The following is a 22,500-nucleotide window of genomic DNA, read 5'->3' as shown; positions in this document are numbered from 1 at the left end:
TGGTTGTGTTTGGGTAAATGGTGGTTATATGGAGTTTGGGTGATATTTAAATTGGGATATATGTGTTGAGGTAACGTTCTTGTCTATTCCTGTTTCCAAGTCTAAGATCTTCGACTTTTCCACAGAGGTATGCTCCTGCTTGATGATAAAATACTGTCTGTATTGTATAGATTGTGTTCGGTTTTTTTATAGTGTTGTTTAGAATCTGTTCGCAATGAACCAAATCAATGAATAAAAAATGTAGAAATGAATGATGAAAATAATGCACAGGGCTGTGTGGGCATCTTGGTCACTGCACTGGGGCTTCTATGGGAACAGGATTGCCCAACAAAGAGCTTGCCAATGGTAATACCAGCTTGCCATTTGTCTGACAAAGTGCTGCTCAAAGGTGCTGTCTAGGGTCCAAAGGACCACACACTACAAGCATGAAGAGCCAACGACTGAAGTTCATTGTTTGAGGTGAATCCATTTTTCTGCCGAAAGTTAGGCCATGTTTGTTTCCTTGGATGTGTCGTAGGCCTACTGAGACCAATTACTGACTTACGTATAAGTTTGGGCTAGTACTCAACACACCCGGCGGATTGTTGTAACTATTTGTATTGGAGCTATTCTGTTACTTGAAATAGTTTGTTTTGTTTTCTAACCCTTTTACAGTGGGCAATGGTCCGACTTTGATGTTTGGGTTTGGCGGAGACCTTTATTTTGAAGGAACGCTGGATACTTTGATATTTTAAAGATGGCTGCTCTGTGAGCGGGCTCTCCGTTTGAACGTTGACATGGTTACCAACTGTCCTCCATTTCTCAACCGCTTTGTTTCGAATGACCAAGTTTTACTTTTTTTCTATATTTTTTAAGCAGTTAACAATCTTACCCTTTGTTACGTTATAGGCCCAATATTTTTTTTCTGGATTTCGATCGCTTGCTTACCTGGACATTATTCACTTGCAACCACACCAAACGTTCCGCCCGGTCGGTTGATCCCGTCGTATTGTAGTCCTGGTCCTACACACTGGCGCGTTGGTGGTGTTTTTGTTTTTCCGTGTCTCCGCCACTAGGGGGGGATGTCGCTCTGCTCAAGCCGCGGTCTGCCCACTGACGGGAGCGGGCGGCCGGCCCGGGTCTCCGGAAAGGCTCTCGTCAGCCGCCGCCGACGGACTGATTTGCAATTCAATAAGTCACAATGTCATCTATTTAGCTTTTACACATTTAGCTGACAAAGGAAACCAGGCGGGCATGCTTGCCTTATGAAATATCGTCCCGGACTCGAGGAAGAAGAACTTAATGTTCTCTTTTCTGGCTTGTCCCACACCGACTCCCCCACCCACCACTCCCCCCCATCTCCTCCTCGCTCCCCCCCCCATACTCTCTCATCTTCCTTCTGTCTGTGAACGCACTTTTCATCCTATCTGTTCTCTAATAGCCTATGCGCCATTCTTTCTGTGTCTCTTTATTTCACTCGCCAAAAGACTCACGCGATCACTTTTTTCACTGTGTGTGTGTGTGTGTGTGTGTGTGTGTGTGTGTGTGTGTGTGTGTGTGTGTGTGTGTGTGTGTGTGTGTGTCTATCGATTCCAGTGAGAGCAGGTGTAACGTATGTCTTGACATGAATAATACACACGCGCGTTTTGCGAGAATAAACCACCCACGCGCGCACAGTGGCGCGGGCCTTCGGGGTCACGTGGACATCACAGAATGGTTGGCTACAGCATTTCTCTTTACAGTTGCGTTCAGACTTCATTCTGTTCGGTAGCACGCCGGCCAAAACATTGTTGTATTAATATAACTTTTTTATTACGATCTTCTACTGCTATTGGCTGGCTGTCCTCGACCCCCCACGAGCTCAGATTTTAACTTCCTCCCCCCCCCCCCCCCCCCCCTCCCCCTTTCCACAAAACGTGGAATCCCATGTCCCCATTGGCTCCCTGCTCTGTCTCTCTGCTGCCTGCTCCCGCCTCTTCAGAGCCCCTCTCCCTGCTGCCAGGGAGAGGGGCTCTGAAGAGGCGGGAACAGCAGAGAGACGCCAGCCAGCGTCAGACCTCCTCGCGCGTCCTCCTCTCCTCCTCGCGCGCTCACCATCCCGCGGACCAAGTAGTCATCTGTTCAAGTTGGCCAGCGGACGTACAGGAGGACAGTAATGAAATGACAGTAATGTAGGAATTAGGGAAAGAGTGTGGAACCGAACGGGGCGGCTGGAGGACAGAGCGTCACCACCACTATTATTTATTCAACTAAACTCTCAGCGTACTCGAGTCGGGCTTTTCTATACGGGAATATACCTTTTTGTCTGACTTTGACTTTATTCTTATCTTTTTGGGACATTTCCACGGAGAGTATTTTGTGTGCGTTGTGAGGAGTCTTCCACTTTTTTGGTCCTTTTTAAACTTTTTTTTCTTCTTGAAGAAGAGGCGAGGTGATGCAGAGACCATAAGAGCGACCGTTGGACCGTTGGTCTCGCCCGAGCGGAGCGCGCAGTGGAGAGGTTAGGCGGTTTGGCGCCGGCGCCAAAGTGGATCGCTGCTCTGCTCTCGCGCTCCTCGAGACCCCGCATAGTTTCTGTTGGGTCTTATTTGATGCGCGTGAAGAAGCCAGCCTTCCCCGGGATAGCTCAGTGACGCTTTGAACGACTGCCGACCGGATCTGTATACCGTCTCGTGCTCTCCAGCGTCGCGTCTCGTGGTGTGTGTTGTTGCGTCGCACCGGGAGACACACAGTTTGATCAAAAATGAGATCAAGAGCGGACCCGACACCGTAGTGAAAATACCGACACCCCCCCTACCCCTCTCCTCCACGATTTGAGAACAGTCCGTGTCGCTCGGAGACATTTACCCGGGAAGGGATGGAGACGGTGCGGGTTTGGAGATGGGGACACGCGGCGCTGTGGGGATGTAGTGTTTGGAGAACTCTTCTTTTGGTTTCCCTCTGGAAAGGTAAGAGACACGGGAGCGAACTTGTTGCAAGATGAGGATTTATGTTTTTTTTTTTTTTTACCTGCATTTCAATCACAGAAACCTCATGGCCCTATAAAACCGTATGAATTAGACCACAGAGTAACCGCATGAACTTTTTTAGTGTTAATGTCAGTCTGCTATTTACAGGGAACGTTGCAGGCTTCGAATATCCCTATTATAAAGAGAGCACGTTCGGTTTGGATGAAAGGCAAATGAGTTTCATTTTTTATTCAAATGATGATCGATTAAAAAATGTTGACCTCGACAACTCTTTAGTGTCTGTGTGTGCGTGTGCGCGCGCGTGCGTGTGTGCGTGTGTGTGCGTGTGCGTGTGCGTGTGTGTGTGTGTGTGTGTGTGTGTGTGTGTGTGTGTGTGTGTGTGTGTGTGTGTGTGTGTGTGTGTGTGTGTGTGTGTGTGTGTGTGTGTGGAATAGTAAGTCATTGACTCCTCGGTTGTTCGGCGTCAGGTGACGGTGGCGCGCGGAGGACCGCGGCACCGGAGACGTGTTAAAAGCATCCAAGATCAAAGGATATAGAGATCGGGTGTCTGATTCAAGCGCGTTTGGCTGTCATTAAAACGTCATTAAATTGTATTATTTATTGAAAATAACGCCTGGGAGAAAATATGTGACTGTCTTCCCGTCTCGATATCTGGGAATACGAGAATAAGATTACCTACGTTACCCAGAGCTTTCCCAGGAACAATTATGAAACATTCATCGAAACTTGAATTATTCGATTTAAAACGACCTTATTTGTTGTCAACGAGTACAGCCGTCTGGACTCCGGCAACAAACTTGTTAAAGAATAAACATTAAATTAGGTCATAGTTTTAATTTCAAGCCCACTGTGGCGTAATAGGGTAATATGTCCCGCTCTGTGTGTGATCGGAGGGTTGAAACGTGTTTCTCTTTGCACCTTTACACATTTCTTGTTTTTTTTGGGGAAATTTGTATTATTCGAGTTTTATTCGAAATTGTATTTGCAAAGAAGGATAAAATACGTACAAGTTGTCCTGGAAAAAAAAGAAAAGGGGGCGGGGTGGGGGGAAACAAACCCAAGAATGAAAACTAAAATGACAGATAAGATGTATTGGCCTGTAGGGACCCCGCACGGCGAGATGCGCCTCAATCACTTATTCGCTCGTGTCCAAACGGGTCGCTCGTGGGAAAGGTCATATTTCATTTGATGAAAATTCACAAAATATCCTGCAAGGCACACAACGTAGAGCCATGTCAACGATCATTTGGTAGTTGTCATCCTCATTTAGAGAGAGAGAGAGAGAGAGAGAGAGAGAGAGAGAGAGAGAGAGAGAGAGAGAGAGAGAGAGAGAGAGAGAGAGAGAGAGAGAGAGAGAGAGAGAGTCTCATACTATCAAGAAATGTGTGTCTTATATCACATCTCCTCGCCTCGGACATATAACGAGCGGCATTAAGGAACAACTAGGCCCCTGGGAGCTCCCCCTGTCATGCGCGCCAGAGTCGGCGGGGGGAGCGAGGGGCGCGTGGCCCCCACGGCCCTGCTGCTGGCTGGGTGTCTGGTCCCCATGTCCCTGTTTCCCCGACCAGAGCGAGTGGCCAAAGACACTGCCCCCCCCCCTCCACTGTGGAGAGCCAGGCACGGTGTAAATACAGCTGACGCTCCCAGCTGAAGCTCCCAGCTGAACACATGGATAACACGGTGCGCTGTATAATCACGTTGTAGATGCGCCGTGCTCCTTTTCATACGGCGTAGCGTCGTATAGGCCTAACACGGCGTGCATTTCCCCTTTTCTTTCTGAAACGGGGGGTAGCCCTAATGATGTTACACACTCGGAGCTTTTCCTCTGCGCCCCGTCTTTCTGTAATAACGTCCCCGTGCCTCACGAAACACACAAAATAAATACAAGCAAGTGAAGTCGAACTTCACAAGTGAACCATTATAAATAAGTAGTTGGAGAAACGAAATGTATTACTTTAAGAGGGAACTGCATTGGTTGAAGGTAGCGATTTTGTATGTGGAAAATAACTATGTTGGTGGAAAATAAGTGTGTGTGTGTGTGTGTGTGTGTGTGTGTGTGTGTGTGTGTGTCTGACAAAGTGTGTTTCTAAGAGAAGAGTGTATCAATGTATGCTTCTTGTGTGTGTGTGTGTGTGTGTGTGTGTGTGTGTGTGTGTGTGTGTGTGTGTGTGTGTGTGTGCATGGTTTTGAGTTAGAGTGTGTGTGTGTGTGTGTGTGTATGTGTGTGTGTGTGTGTGTGTGTGTGTGTGTGTGTGTGTCTGACAAAGTGTGTTTCTAAGAGAAGAGTGTATCAATGTATGCTTCTTGTGTGTGTGTGTGTGTGTGTGTGTCTGACAGTGTGTGTTTCAGGGAGATATGTGTGTCTTGTATGTGCAGGATATATGCTTTGTGTGTGTGTGTGTGTGTGTGCATGTGCATGGTTTTGAGTTAGAGTGTGTGTGTGTGTGTGTGTATTTCAGGGAGATATGTGGTTCATGTGTGTGTGTGTGTGTGTGTGTGTGTGCATGGTTTTGAGTTAGTGTGTGTGTGTGTATTTCAGGGAGAAATGTGTGTCTCGTGTGTGCAGGATATATGCTTCTATATCCTTTGTGACCTGTGTGTGTGTGTGTGTGTGTGTCTTGCGGCGCGTTGGCGTGTGTTTTTAATTAGCCTGCTGTGATGCGCCTTCGTGAATCGTCCGACGGCTAACTACCTCTAAGCAGCGAGCGGCAGACACAAGCCCAAATCATCCCACAACAAGCGTCATGTCGCTTTGTTCGAGGCTCCATTTAAGCGTAATGTGGTACTGTACGCTGCGCTAGGGTCATTGATCATGTACCGGACCTTTAGAGACGCCCACGGAGAGAACAGCAGGGGGGGATGGAACTGTCTCTAATGAACACTTGATTTCACTGAAACGTCTTTGTCCTTCTCAACTCTAAAACTTGAGATCAGATGGCAGACTTCACGACGTATATTTGCACATCTCTTAAACCTATGCAAACAGCTCCTTTCTTTAAAGGCCTTGGGCCTGGTCAATTCCTCTCATTAAAACAAGCAAATACGGGAAGAAGGAAATGCAGGAGTGCAAAATTGCTGGTAAATGTACTTTGTATCCCTTTAAAATATGTGTTTCCAAAGAATCTTTGCAGTTGCTTTGAATGAGTTGTCGAGGAACACGTTAGGTGTAAATAAAAGTAAAAGCGTTACTCTGCAGCTGTACGTAATGTCCCACTCTATCTCCTTGATTGGGTTGTAGTTCACTGCTGCGTTCCCCCTCGCTGTCTACGGGCTGGATGCATCAGCTTAGAGCGGGAGAGTCTGACCGCTGCTTGGTAGCTCCCATGGCACGAAACGACAACGTGCGCTTTCAATAGAGCCGCACCAACACCCACACTCACACACATACGCACGCACGTGCAGATCAACACACACATACACACACACACATGCACGCATGTGCAGACACACACACGCACACACTCACACACAAACACACACACACGCATGTGCAGACCTACGCACACATGCACACACATGCACGCAAGCACGTGCAGACACACATGCACGCACGGACGCACGCACGCACGTGCAGACACACGCACACACTCATGCACGTGCAGACACATACACACACACACACACGCACACACTCATGCACGTGCAGACACACATTTGAACGGCGTTTCATTTTGCATTGTTGGGAGTGCGGCGCCGTGGGCTTCCAGTGGCCACAGGCTGTTTGGTGGTGACCTTGCCTTCAGTGCTCCTCTCCTGCCGCCTCTACCCCTCTACCGCTCTGTCTGCACTAATCTCCCCCTGCCTGTCTGTCCGACTCGGCCTCTACCGGCCTCTCTCTCAACCTTTCAGGCTCCCTGTGTCCCTACCTCTCTCTACCGCTCTGTCTACACTAATCTCTGTCTGTCTCTCTGAGTCTTTCTGTACCCCTCTCTTCACCATCTGTCTCTACCTGTCTCTCTCTCCCTCTCTCTCTACCTCTGTCTCTCCCTCTCTCTCTCCCTCTCACCCTCCCTCTGTCTCTACCTCTCTCTCCCTCTCCCTCTACCTGTCTCTCTCTCCCTCTCCCTCTACCTGTCTCTCTCTCCCCCTCTCTCTACCTCTTGACCTCCCCCTCTCTCTACCTCTCTCGCCCTCTGTCTCTACCTCGCTCTGTTTCCCTATCTCAAATGTTCACCAGAACCTCCCTGTCCGTGTACACGTTTGTGCACACATAACCTTGAACACGGGAGGAACTCACCTGAAACTGCAACAGCGAGAGAAACAATGAGATCACTAACACGCACACACGCACACCCGCACACACACACACACACACACACGCACACCCGCACACACACACACACACACACACACACACACACCCGCACATGGACACACACACACAAACACACACACACACACACACAGAGACACACAGTCCCACCCATTCCATTTTATGTTCTAATATTTTTTATATGCATTCTGGCTGTGTATCTAGCATCTGCAGCTGTGTATTTATCGACGTGTGCACCTGTGTGTGTATACCGTGTGTGTATGTGTGTGTGTGTGATTTACTGTGCTGTCTAATCATGTCTACCCACCCCCCCCCCCCCCCCCCCCCCCCGCCCCCCGGTAGTTTCCAACATGGGACCCATACAGTGACATCATGGTAAATGGAACGTGTCACCGCTACACACAAACCCTGGTGGCTTGTTAGAACAGACGTTCTCTGCAGACAACAATAACATGCCTTTCCCTACAACGCCATGGCGATACAGGCCTGCACGGCCATCCATCTACCAATGGCAACCTGGCCGTCTGTCTGTTGGTCTGTCTGTCTGTGTGCTGGTATCCAAGGGTCACCAATTGTTCTTTTGTTGTTTTTCGTGTACAGAGGGGAATCATGGTGCTATCCATTTGTATGGTAGCCGGTACGTCCTAGTCCTAAGGTGTTCATCTCCCAGCTTTCTTGTGGCATTTCACAAACGTCCCCTTTTGGTCGATCCCGCTCGCTGTTCTGAAAGTAGAGCTCAGTGAGGCCGACCGTACGACTCAACAACAAAAATGGTTGCGCCCGTAAAGAGATTTATTTTCTTTGTATTTGTGCCACGTTGGTCATTTTAATGTCAACTTTAAATGCTCTTACACACTTGATCACATTGCTACTTTATTCCGGTCACCAATTTATGTATTGTACATGCGTGTCTTGCTGTGCGTGCAATACAATGTAAAGTTGTGTTGTTTGTTTTCAAGCTGGTTTGCTAAAGTGGCTAATGTAGCTAACAATAACAATGACTAACCAATGAGAAACGGGAACGCTACAAGTGCTGCAAGCTAGGAAATTCCGTCACGTTCTCGCTGAAGCACTTTGAGTCTGCCTTGTGTATGAAAAGTGCTATATAAATAAAGTTGCCTTGCCTTGCCTAGAGAAGGTCGTACCGGCGTTCAAATGGATAGCTCCATCAGCTCACTGCAGGGCTGCCAACTGTGGGACTTTGGTCTGGAGTGAGACTGCAAAACGTCAGTGGGTGCGAAGAGCGCGGCGAACATTTTTGATAACCATAACCCAATTTTTTTTACAAAACAGTCCTTGTTTACTTAGCTTGGCTTATAGAAAAGCCATTGGCTGTTGTTGACGTAGGACATTCAAAATGTGTTTAGATATTTTTAAATCATGCATTGACATGGGAACACAGACCTCAGAATTTATTCCCAGTCTGACCCAGAAAGAAGGAATTTAACAGAAGGTAACAGTGTGTCATGGCCTTTAATTAGTTTAGTAATTTGGTTATTGGTTGATAGCCTACACTACATTAAGACACCTCATTTTGTTTTGAGGAGGGCTGTCAAACCATGAGAAAACCTTTAGGGTCTATATTGCGAGAATTGGTTACTTGGACCCCGCTCATTGCCAAACGTGACTTTATTTAGCCTAATGACTGATATTGAAAAGTAACAACATGGAATTAATGTTAAATCAGAATTAAAATACTATGTCCTTATTAAAATATCTGAAACTGTAACATAGCCTATGGATTATGTAGCCTATAGAAGCCAAGAGATTCAGTAAACTGATGCCTACATTGACTTGTTCTTTCCGTGCTTAGCTTGAAAGGCACTTGTAATATAAATATAATATAGGCTAATATAGTAACACCAAACTAACAATTTCTAGTTGAATTCCAACAAGGTCCACAGTCCACACAGAGAGGCAGAGAGACAGGAGACATGGAAGGAGGGAGGGAGAGAGACTGGAAGAGTTTTTGGAAAGGACCATGCCATTTAAGAGAAGTTCTCTGAAATGCTCTTTGAGGTATCTTTTTGCCATCTTTCTCTCTTGTTCAAATGTTGGGAATCACATAAAAATGCACATTTGATGTTCTTGTTCATTTTGATACCCTGGCTGTAATTTTAGATTAAGTATTGAGTAAGTAAATTAAACCAAATAGCGGAGTATCCTCATTAATTGCGTTAAAAGACCTTAACCAAGACTTTATTTTCTTCTTCCCAAACGCGCGTCATTCACTCAAAAGAAACGTTTCACGCACAACTAAAAGACACGAGGGAGTGGCGACAGAGAACGGTGTGCGGAGGACGTTGTAGATCAGCCTGCACTGCAGTCAACGCAGTAGGTCCGAATAGATGGATAGATAGATAGATCTAACGAGCACGTTTCCTGTATATTCTGTGGTCTAGTAGTGAGTGATCAACAGTGAATGGACGGAAAAAAGTTGATTATTATTATTTTTTCAAAGATGGGCTATTTGGCGTGAGAGCGTGAGATTGATGCTGACAGCGTGAGTGTCACGCCAGATGCGTGAGAGTTGGCGACCCTGTCGCTGTGGGCGTGGTTTGAGTTGAGGGGGAAGGCGACATGAGGAGCACCGCAGTGCCCTCAGTGACCTGATGGGGGCCACGTTTTAAACTTGGAGGAGATTACAGTATCACCAAAGTATAAGAGCTCCGTTTAAGGTCTTGGGACACACACACACACAACACACACACACACGCACACACGCACGCACGCACGCACGCACGCACACGCACGCACGCACGCACGCACGCACGCACGCACACACACACACACAGATACTCCTTTGAGAAATGAACAATGGAGAAATGGAGGGAATAGTAAATTGGACTAGAGGCATTTCAGAGATGGGAAATGTGAACTTTAACATTTTAGAGAGACAGACACACATATAAAGAAGGAGACAATGAGCAAGAGAGAAAGTGTGTGTCTGTGTGTGTGTGAGAGAGAGAGAGAGAGAGAGAGAGAGAGAGAGAGAGAGAGAGAGAGAGAGAGAGAGAGAGAGAGAGAGAGAGAGAGAGAGAGAGAGAGAGAGAGAGAGAGAGAGAGAGAGAGAGAGCATAATACGCTATTGAAGTGGGCACTTCCTCTTCAATGTGAAACACACACACACACACACACACACACACACACACACACACACACAGGCCTTCTTGTCAAGTTGAGAGAGAGAGAGAGAGAGAGAGAGAGAGAGAGAGAGAGAGAGAGAGAGAGAGAGAGAAAGAGAGAGACTCGGTCTGGCTGTTTCGCTCTTCAGATTTTATTTCCCATCAATGAAATATGTCTTCTTCTTCTTCTTTTTGACCAGACTGTAGAGAATTAAATGGGCAAATAAAATCCAACAATGAGGACTATTGATGATATTTTTTCATTCCCACGATAAGGAGAGTTAGAGACACAAACACACACACACACACACACATTCAGGGGAGTAGCTGGCTGGGTTGGGGGGACCGAGTTGGCGCTCAAAGTCTTGAGAAGACAAGATGTCCTTGTTGTCACCACACTCAAGGAGGGGGAGAGAGGGGGAGAGAGGGGGGTGGGGGTGAGAGAGATAGAGAGAGAGAGTATATACTGAAAACCCTCAAAGTGAAATCAGAGAGGGAATGGCGACCCCGAGGTGGACTGAACCCTCTCTCCAGGAATACGATCGCTGTTCATCTTAATCACTGATTCACTCACTCATTAATATTCAAGTGCAATGAAGGGACCGATGTACCGTCAGTATGTACCACAGCGTGCTGATGCAAGGTGCTCTTGTGCATACACTTTGCTGTATAATGAATAAAAAAGAGTTCAAAGCTGTGAAATGGTCCCTTAAGTATTTTATGTTTGGGTTTTTGGCAACATCGAGAATAATCTGATCATTGCCAATAAAGCACTTTTGAGTCTGGAAAAGAGTTGGGCAGACAGACAGACAGACTGGCAGACCGACAGATGGGCAGACTGACACACACACAGACACACAGACACACAGACACACACACACACACACTCACACACAAAGTAACAAGGATACGTGTTCATTTAAGTTGGGATTGAAATAGCTATTTTCCTTTCGCCAATGAATATGTTTGATCTCACTGCATTGACATCAAATTTCAACGTAATCAAAAACAAACAATAATAATTAACTCACAAGAACAGGAACAAAATCAGTTTTTGGTGCCTTCTTGATTGTTTATTCTATATTCCATGAAGACACTTTGTTTGTGGTCAGCTTAGTCCTGGCTTCACAGCTCATCCATATTCAATATTCAATACAAATAGAATATAAAAAACCCTGTGCTGTTACTCTGAATAACTTCCCTTCACCGCTTGCCGAGCCGAAATAGAATAGAATAGAGCCTCAATTACGAAGGATTTATTTATCATAACACCATTCTTGTTGATTTATGTCTTCATAGTATTAATGATATATATTGTATTATTATTTGCATTCATTTATTAATATTAATATTGCAGGTTTTAAATAATAAAAACATTGACGAGAAGTATAAAGAGTTAATAACCGAGGAAACTGTAATCTGTGCTCCGTGCTGTCACAAAGGTTTAATTTCAGGTTTAAGTTATTAGTGCATTTATGAAGACGTCAGTAATCAGGTTAACTTGGGGGGACAACGTGCGAGACGCACTCTGACAGACTGCGTAAAAGCCTTCCATATTTAAAAAGCATAGTCTAGGGTAAGTTGATCTGAATATGTGTGTTTACACACGCCGCTGTTCCCAGAGCAGCCCTAACGTGACACTTGAGGGACTAAGAGGCTGTGTGAAGGGCATCTCGCTAAAAGTTTGTTACGCAACAACTGCCACTTGTTCTCCGACACTGGCCCGGCTCCATTTGTTTCTAGTCGTATGTGTGCGATTACATGCGTTGGTGAGACTTATGTGTGTGTGTGTGTGTGTGTGTGTGTGTGTGTGTGTGTTGTGTGTGTTGTGTGTGTGTGTGTGTGTGTGTGTGTGTACATAATAATAATAATACATTTTATTTATAACACACTTTACATCAACTCAATGACCTCAAAGTGCTACAATGCACATAAAAAACAACAACATAAAAGACTTTGAAACTAGCATAAAAGGAAGACAGAGAAAAAACAAACAAACAAACAAACATTAAAATAGCAGTTTTAGCCATAGGCTTTTCTAAAAAGATGGGTTTTAAGGCCTTTTTTAAAAGAGTCCACAGTTTGTGGGGCCCTTAGACGGACGGGGAGAGCGTTCCACAGACTGGGTGCAGCAGAACGGAAGGCGCCGTCGCCCATGGTTCATAGCCTCACAGGCTGGAGGAGGTTGGCCTGTCCAGAGCGGAGATGGCGTGAGGAGGAATGGGGGGTGATGAGTTTGAGGTATAGGGGGGCAGTGCCATGGAGGCACATGGATGTGTTGATGTTAAAATGAGCGCCCGAGTGTGGTTGTCAGTGAAAATGTGTATGTGTGTGTGTGTGTGTGTGTGTGTGTGTACTCAAGCTCATGAGTGTGTGTGGGATTTATGGTCCGTCTATATAAGTAGAGGGGTTATTACCCCTTAGATCTGTTTCACTGATTAGACATTGTGTGTGTGTGTGTGTGTGTGTGTGTGTGTGTGTGTGTGTTCATGTTTGTGTCTGTGGCTAACAAGGTTGATCATTAGCATAATTAATGTCTCTCAGGAGGTTGCACTCTGTCACTGAATCTCTCTTTCTGTGTGTAGATGTGAGTGTGTACTGTGTAAGCACCTTATTAAGGACAGTGTTACCTTTATGAAACGAGAGAAAGCTAGTGAGAGTGTAGAGGGATGGACAGAGACAGAGGCAGAGAAAGGGATCTGCTGTGGGAGCTGAACCCTGAACGGCCGTATTTAGCACCGTGCAAAACAATTTGATCTACCAATGGGAATAGAACCCTTAGCCACAGTGTTTGGTGTAGTGCTGAGCGCAAACATTCTGATATTTGTTCGGAAGGAAGGTTTTTGAAGCTCAATTCAGGATTTGGACACTTTCTTTTTTTGTTAGAGAAGCCAACAATTTTTAACGCGTATGCATATTTGCAACTGGAGGTTGGGGTTGGGCTATGTCCTGTTTTATCCGATATCTCAGTGATAGCCCAGGGATAAAATTCCACGAGATCTCCCTGGGGAGCGCTTCATGTTAACGCCTCTGTACGGGTTATGGTAGACATAATCAACATGGACTGGAACAATGGAGGACCTAATTATACCTTCTTTGTTTTTTATTCTGATATTGGAACATATTTTAAAATTGGTAGCCTTTTGACACCTGCCAGTCTAGTCCAGTGTGAGAATATGCTAAACCAACAGAGACAGGAGACTTTAAATGCTCCCACTAGTCAGTTGCAGCCATATTAATAAGAGGTTGTGGCAAGTGTGTGTGTGGGGGTGTGGGCTCATGGTTTTAGAAGGGTTTTAATAATGAACCTATTATGCAGCTATTTAAAAGTAAAAACGAGACCAAATGATTCCAAAAAGCTTGTCCTACAAATATAGGGGTTTGGTAATTTATTAAAAAATAGTACAGGTATAAATGTGTTTTCCTTTTATGGCAATAAATGCTGTGCCCCAATATTAAAATATTAGGATATTCATTCTTTAGGAAGGTATTCAAATTTCCATTCAGTATTGGAATGCTTTTTTTTTTTTTATGAAATATTGCATATTTGTGAACCAAAGGTTAAGTTATATTTTGTCTGAATATATGAGCACAACTGTCACATGTGATAAAAATAAACTCTAACGTATAAAAAAACAAAATAAATATTAAAGTAAACGCTCTGTTTCTAGTTTCAGAAACATCCAATAGTGCGGTTAATAAACAGAACACGTGTATGAATGTAAAATATAAAAAGTTCACTCGGCCTCAGAATTCTCCAGTTATGCAGCCTGTAAACAAAGTACAATATCAATATAAAATATAAAAACAAGTTTCAGAAATCTCCAATAGACAAAAAACACAAAAGAGAAACAATGGGTTTAACTACACTCTGTTGAACCCAGCGCTTGAACACTTTAGGAGATTTTTAAAAAGTATTTTGGTCTGAGCGTTCAGGAAGGAGGGGGGCGACCCACGGCAACTTTGTGATACTTTTTCAGTGCGGTCGTATATGAGCAATATAATGAGCGATGTTGTATTTGAACACATCGTTGTACTGAGACCCTCACTCGGCCCAGACGGAGCTCCACATACCGTAGCGACTCTTTAAAACTTGTTTGAGATTTGCTTATCTTTTCAACACTTGGATGTAGATCACATGGTTTGAGTCTGGTTCTGTCTTAGACTAGATGGTTAATGTTCCCTCGTCTCCTGATGTACAGTATATAGTCATGTCGAAGTGCCCTGATGGAAAGACTTCCCTCAGTCGGGTCACGTTTCACATCAACTGCCATCCTTAACTGGTTGCAACAATAATAATATTGATTAAACATTCTAGGGTTTCAATGTTTGAACAAGGCCAAAATATATCCAAAAAATGTTAACAGCGATTTATGGCCGTTTATGGCGATCACACACAATACAAAAGTGCCTGTCAAACACAATAGCGCCTGTGTGATTTCTCTTTGGGTTATTAGCGCTAGTCCTGCTTTGCAATTTCATCAAAACTTTGCACAATGCACAATCTTTTGAAAAGTCTCTTTCCTAAAAGTAAATCCTATAAAACGTGATTCTGCAGCAGTGCTCTCCGCCGGCTCCAATTCAGGCAGCGAAAGATAACCACTTAAAATTAACATTCGGAAATTCTAATATTTGTTCTGAAATCCTACGATTATTAGAAGCTTGAAATGACGTATTCAGGCCAGCCCTGCTTGGTGCCTTGCAGTGCGTCGTGACCTACCCCTGGGAGTAACCATTTACTGCAGCATTGTTAGTGCCTTGCTGTAGTCGGGTCCCTGTCCCAACCATCACGGCCAGTCGCTGCCTGTCAGACTGCCCAAGACAGCGGAGTTTAATGTATGAGTTCTGAAATGTCTCACCGGCTCGTGTCAGCTGTGAGCTGATGAGAAATGTGGGAAGGATTTGCAATTCATTGCCTAATGTTACCTCATGTTCAAGCAAGAGTTTCACAAAGATCCTTGCTGTCTTGGTTTTTTTTTGTCAAAAGTGATGTGATTTGACTTCCTGCCTCGGCCGATGCAGCGGCTGGGACTGTGTTCAGTGGAGACAGGAGGCTACAGGACCTGGAGGATGTCCTCTTCACCTCCCGCCCTTCATATTCATATAGTCTCATTTCATTACATTCCTCTCCTTCTTACCTTGCTCTCCTTTCAAATGATTATTCAAATGAATTCATTCATATTTTTAAATAAGACATGTTTACCTCTCTCCAAGGAATCGGTGCCAAGCTGGTCTCTCTCTCTCTCTCTCTCTCTCTCTCTCTCTCTCTCTCTCTCTCTCTCTCTCTCTCTCTCTCTCTCTCTCTCTCTCTCTCTCTCTCGTCTCTCTCTCTCTCTCTCTCTCTCTCTCTCTGTCTCTCTCTCTCTCTGTCTCTCTCTCTGTCTCTCCTTCGCTCTCATTATATGCCCCCCATATTCCTGCCCTGTCTCTTTTGAAATGATTTTCAGAATGTATTTCCCAGAATTTGAATCAGGACGTGTGATAGCTGGCTTAATAGATACGAGTGTTTTTTTAATGCTGACGATAGGGGTGTGTGTGTGTGGGGGGGCTGAAGGATTATCTATTATCACTGCCTGTTAACAGTGCTCCATTTGATCAGCATAATGAAAGTGAAAACTTTCACCTGGACTGAATTGATTTGGCGGCCAGAACGTCACGGTGGAATGAAAGACAAGCGAGGGAGAGAGAGACAAAGACGTTACCACAGAGAGAGAGAGAAATCTATTTGCCTGCATGTTCTTTGACCATGGTTGGCAGAGCATTCTGAATGACGATGAGGTGTGTGTGATTGTGTGTGTGTGGGTGTGTGTGTGTGTGCTGAGATGCTGGTCGTGGCTCCAGATGTCTGGAGGGGTGTGAGACATATGGCCGAGCGTAATCACAGTCTTTACAGTGTAGAACAGCACTCACACCGCCGCGCCGCGTCTGCGTTCATGGACTCCTCATTGACTGCGGTCACATGGTCGGACCACATCGACTTCGATCATGGATTAAGCCATATAACGATGTTGCCACTCGACGGGGGGGCTGTCACTTGTCTGAGTATACATCGGATCAGATTTGAATAATGGTCGGAGACCTGGCTGACTCCGCTACGCTAGGTGGCGCTGTAGCCCTTTCAACAAGTGGTACTAGAGCCACTTCCGGTTCACGGCTACGTAAACAACAAACTATCTGGCGGCATACAAACAAAGATGGCATACGAGGAGTTTGACGAGGCAACAGTAGCGTACATTTTGTGCATTTTTCTCTGTATACAAATGCATATGAGGATATGACAACACTACTATTTATCACGTCGTCTTCTTCCACTTCCGGGTGAAATCCCCAGCCGAAATTCTTGAGCATGCGCAGGATGCAAACTCCCGGCAATACGATACGATGGAGTACACATGCAGGTAGATAGCCGCCTATGACCGGCTCAAGCCCCGCTATCGTATCGACTTCGCTAATCCGGTCTTGAGACGATCCTTTTGGCGAAGCAGATCAAATAAACCTGTTTACATGAATCCAATCTTTATTCGATACGTTCATTACACGATTATGCTCCAACATGTAAACACAGTCAGTGTTGTCCTTAGAGACCATGTTGAGCCTGATTCAAACGTATGGCTGCATGAAGAAGTACATTCGTAAAAAAACAGCAAATTAAATGCAATTCATTTATTTTTTATTTAAAAAATGGGTACAATAAAACTATGCACGTATTTCTTTTTTAAAATTATGATGATTTTATCTCAAAATATTTCAAAACGATACTGAAAAATATTACAAAACCCAGTGGATAAAATCAAGGTGAATTAAAGCCACTGGTATGGTATGCTCCGCTAGCCGAGGATGGAACATGCTGACGCAGAGTCTGGGAGGCATTAGCTGTGGAAGAAAGATTAAAAAGGAGAGCTGCAGTGAATGGACGGAGCAATATCTGGATTGGTAGAAAGAGATCCTAAAGAAAATCAAGAGCCTTGTTAAAGCCAGCCAGGATCATAGAGAAGCAGTGGGCCGGGCCAGTGGTGGCACACGGATGAATAGGGCCCGGAGACAGGTCTGCACTCCTTCACACAATGTAATCAAGTTAAACTCATTAGGAACAAATCTCTCAGGAAGGAACCTTTTGACCCAGTGCCCAGAGCCATCCCCCCCAAGAATCAAACTAGGAAGGAATCCACAGGAGACCACCGATTGCAGCTGTAGAGTGGCGCTATTTAGCTGCCTCTGTGGCACAGAGAGAGATGGTGGGGGAGAGAGGGATGGACAGAGCGAGGTAGGAATTGAGGTAGAGAGAGCAAGAGGGATGGGAGAGAGAGACAGATGACAATGATGAACGAGTGAACAAACAAAGTCTGGATCAATCCGTAATGGCAACGGGAGGAACATTGCAGGGAGAAGCATAAAATAAGAACGGAACGAAAAAGTACAGAAGATTGCTCGAAAATGAGCAGAGGAAAGAAGAGGTTTGTCCTTGTTGCGTGGGCTCTGTTTGAGAGTCCTTGATGAAGAGCAATCTGAGAGGGAGAGAGCCAGCGAGAGAGGATTGGTAAAGGGATTTAACGTTTCATTTAGCGTAGCTCGTAGCCTTTGGCTCAGCATTACATCAGGGATTTGAACTATTCACAAAGCCGGCGTGCGCTGGAGTAGTGTTGACATAATGTTTGACCTCAGCCCCCCCTCCCCCCGCCACACGCATTGGTGATGGGATGACCTGCTTATCGTCATTAATACTTCCGATTGAAGAAGTATAATGGGACTTTCTACTGTAACATAATGGGTAAGGACGTTTTTGGGATATTTGATGTGCGTGTGTATGTGTGTGTGTGTGTGTGTGACTATTGACGTTCATCTTTGCCTGCAGCCAATAATCAATGGGATTGTTTTAAACAATAGCCATTGATGTACTACTGCCATACATAGATGGAGGCGTGACATGCACTCAAGATGTTGGTATCATTTCAGAGTACATCGGACACGGACACTTAGAACATGGAAGACAGACGCAGCTCAAACGTCTCCCACTCCTAGCGTCACCAAACAGACGCACCACACAGCGGGTCGATAACGTTGCGTCTGTCCCGTGCAAATGAGGCGTAGAGGCATGTCACTCTTAATGTTTGGGGACGACCTCAGAGACATGAACAAGGTCAGCAGGAGACAAGTCCCCATGGAACAAGACAAGTGGTTCCGCCATCGTTTGTGACCAAGGACACACACTCACATACTGGGCCTCCTTCCTGTGTGAATACAACGAGCAGTCTGTTCTACTACTAGAGTATTGACCATTCTGTTGGACTGAGTGTGTGTGTGTGTGTGTGTGTGTGTGTGTGTGTGTGTGTGTGTGTGTGTGTGTGTGTGTGTGTGTGTGTGTGTGTGTGTGTGTGTGTGTGTGTGTGTGTGTGCCTCTTTAATACAGTCAATACACTGACAACCTCTTTGGCGAGCCCTTTGCCTCTTGACCCTGTGTGTGTCTATGTGTGTATAGTGTGTCTCTTCCCTAAACAAACTAATTTCATACCATTGACAATCCTTTAGTCTATTGAGTCCTTCAACAACCAAGGGCGTGCGTGTTTGTGTAAGGACCGGACCTTTTTATGTTTTTAAGTGTGTCCATGTATGTGTGTGTGTGTACATATTCATACATCAGTCTTTCATAATCATAGTGTATATGTGTGTATATGTATGCAATTAAAATCATATGTGTGTGTTAAAAAACTGTGTTCAGTGGTACGTAAAAAAAAGGCCTTATTTATAGAGCACCTTTTCAAAAGGTGACCGAGTGCTTAACAGAACAAATGCCATAATAACCCAAATCACGGTACTTAAAACCATAACACGCAGTAATAAAAGAACAGGAGCAGGAATACACCTACAGCGGTAAAAACAGCGGAAGGACAAAAGGTCGCAGTATTAATAAAAAGCCCTTTTTAGAAGTTCTCCCGAACCCTCCGCATAAAGGAAGAAGGTTATTGGAGGGGAAGGCCTCAGGTCTGGGGTCCGGCACCAGGGACAGACCGCCCGGCTCAGAGGGCAGCAGGTCGGACCTGTTATGTAACGCCTCCCTACCGACCGGTCTGGGTTAGTGGGCCCATCGGGGGGGGGCTTCTCCAGAGTGGCTTCAGGTTGTGCGTGTGTGTGTGTCTGCGTGTGTGTGTGTGTGTGTCTGTGTGTGTGTGTGTGTGTGTGTGTGTGCGTGTGCGTGTGCGTGCGCGTTGGTTGAAGGGGCAGGAAGTGATTAGGGCGGGCCGTTAACAAAGCCCTTAACGAGTCCGGCTAACGCAGCCTGAGGGCAGCTCTGGTGGAGCCGCCTTAATTAGAATAGCAAATAAGAGTCCTTTATGCAAACAAGTGGAGAGTTAATCTGCATATCTTCACCCGGAGACACTGACGGCTTCTAAGCCCCGGGCCAGGAGTCGCTGGGGGGGGACCAGGGAGGGAGGGCAGGCAGGGGGGAGATAAACACACAGCCGGGGGGAGGGGGGGGAGTGTGTGAAGAGGGGAGATAAAGGGGGGAGGAGGAGGAGGAGGAGGAGGAGGGGATGAATGTATCGGTTTGTTATGTTAAGGGTTGTCTTTTTATTTTTTATTTTTGGAATATGGTTATTGAAGCCATTATGGAAAAAACGCTGCCGTAATCATCCTCTTTAATATTGGGCTGTAAAAATTCAACCTCATATATTGGGCATCACTTTGTGTCCTCATTCTCTTGTCATCTTTAAAGCTTTTCCTTTATGTATTTACCCTGTAGTTGTATTCTAGAATGCATGGAGGACTCTCATCTCCTAGTCCCGCCCTCCGTGGCCAGGCCAGCCTATGGTAGGCCGGGAGCTGCAAGACAGAACAGTTGTGATTGGTCCTTGGAGTGAGGGCTCTCAGTTGGCAGGGTGGCTGTGTTTGACCTCTGCATGGTCGCTTAATAGTTCTCTCTCCACGGCCAACACACACTGAAGGTGTGTGTGTGTACGTGCGTGTGTGCATGTTTATGCGCATATTAGCGTTGTCACGATACTGGATTTTTTGACCTCTGCATAGTTGAAAAATATCGATATTCGATACAATTCTTTGATACCACAGGGAAAAATGTACACAACATCAATGGCATTTTAGATTTTTATTAAAAGATAAATATAATAACAAGGCTATTACATGATTAAGAGGCACGACAGCAGAATGACTATTAAAGCGGTGAATCACAGGGGGCGGGACTATGTGGGCCCTGTAGCGCTGTGTGGGTGTGAAGGAGGCGGGACTATGTGGGCCCTGTAGCACTGTGTGTGAAGGGGGCGGGACTATGTGGGCCCTGTAGCACTGTGTGTGTGTGAAGGAGGCGGGACTATGTGGGCCCTGTAGCACTGTGTGTGAAGGGGGCGGGACTATGTGGGCCTTGTAGTGCTGTGTGTGAAGGAGGCGGGACTATGTGGGCTCTGTAGCGCTGTGTGTAAAGGAGGCGGGACTATGTGGGCTCTGTAGCGCTGTGGGTGAAGGGGGCGGGGACTATGTGGGCTCTGTAGCGCTGTGGGTGAAGGGGGCGGGACTATGTGGGCCCTGTAGCGCTGTGGGTGAAGGGGGCGGGACTATGTGGGCCCTGTAGCGCTGTGGGTGAAGGAGGCGGGACTATGTGGGCCCTGTAGCGCTGTGGGTGAAGGAGGCGGGGACTATGTGGGCCCTGTAGCACTGTGGGTGAAGGGGGCGGGACTATGTGGGCCCTGTAGCGCTGTGGGTGAAGGGGGCGGGACTATGTGGGCCCTGTAGCGCTGTGGGTGAAGGGGGCGGGACTATGTGGGCCCTGTAGCGCTGTGGGTGAAGGGGGCGGGACTATGTGGGCCCTGTAGCGCTGTGGGTGAAGGGGGCGGGACTATGTGGGCCCTGTAGAGCTGTGGGTGTGTGTGTAAAGGGGGCGGGACTATGTGGGCCCTGTAGAGCTGTGGGTGTGTGTAAAGGGGCGGGACTATGCGGGCCCTGTAGCACTGTGTGTGTGTGTGTAAAGGGGGCGGGACTATGTGGGCCCTGTAGAGCTGTGTGTGTGTAAAGGGGGCGGGACTATGCGGGCCCTGTAGAGCTGTGGGTGTGTGTAAAGGGGGCGGGACTATGTGGGCCCTGTAGCACTGTGTGTGTGTGTAAAGGGGCGGGACTATGTGAGCCCTGTAGAGCTGTGTGTGTGTCTGTCAACTCACTGTCGGGCAGAACAGAGAGCGAGATAGCACGGCTGGTACTGGTGTATCGATACTGTGGAAAATGAGTGTTGAAGCCCTTTAAAATATTCAGCATGGATATGCATTGAAAAATCATATTTTTGACCACACCAGTGCAGTGCTATAGAACAGGTACATAAGTACTATGTCATTATAATGTACAGTATTAAAGGTCATAAGTCAGCATATTCTGTCCCGCAATAGAATTGCTGCCTTTATGCACCAGCAGCAGCCATCACAGAAGCTGTTTCTCTCTGCGTTAGGACTGCTTTTGTCTCCCGAGACGGCAGTGCGGAATTCACACGGGACTCGCGTGTGAGCAAATTGTAAACGTGTGTGTGAGAGGAAAACTATTGTGCATCTAAAGGTGCTAACAAGAATAGAAAACGTGGCGAAACTCTGACCTTGTGTGGAACAATAGCCTGGTATGGTGATGACTATAAGGGACCGAAAGTGTGTGTTTGTGTCTGTTGAGTATGTGTGCTTTGCTCAGTTTATTAGCACAGCAGTTATGAGATGATTATTAATCATTATGGTATAAAAACAGCTGTGTTTTATTGTGGAGCACGCACACACACGCACAAACACAGGCAGTCCCATCTGCACCGTTCACACTGTCAAAACAACTAAACTTCAGTGTACACACTCTTCTCAGTTTATTTCTTGCTCACCATCCTTTTCTCTGTCTCTCTCTCTCTCTGTCTCTCTCTCTCTCTGTCTCTCTCTATCTCTCTTTGTGTCTCTCTCTATCTCTTTCTGTGTCTCTCTATCGCTGTCTCTTTCTCTCTGTCGCCTCTCTCTCTTGCTCTCTCGCTCTCTCTCTATCTCTCACTACCTCTTCCTCTGTCTCTCTCTGTCTCTCTCTCTCTCTCTCTCTCTCTCTCTCACTGCCACTTCCTCTCTTTCTCTCTCTCTCTCTCTCTCTCTCTCTCCTCTCTCTCTCTCTCTCTCTCTCTCTCCTCTCTCTCTCT

General features: G+C 46.1%; 1 protein-coding gene across 1 annotated transcript in view; it reads left to right on the top strand.

Annotated features, from left to right (window-relative positions):
• The window catches only part of LOC311343384 (transmembrane protein 132C-like), a gene marked incomplete at both ends in the record, with an annotated part of 105,225 nt that overhangs the window by 12,958 nt on the left and 69,767 nt on the right, over positions 1-22,500 (top strand). The gene's annotated exons all lie outside the window — the stretch shown is intronic.

Source organism: Micromesistius poutassou (assembly GCF_964030765.1).
Source record: "Micromesistius poutassou genome assembly, chromosome: 5".
Taxonomy (NCBI): Eukaryota; Metazoa; Chordata; class Actinopteri; order Gadiformes; family Gadidae; genus Micromesistius; species Micromesistius poutassou.
This window is presented reverse-complemented; position numbering and strand designations above follow the sequence as displayed.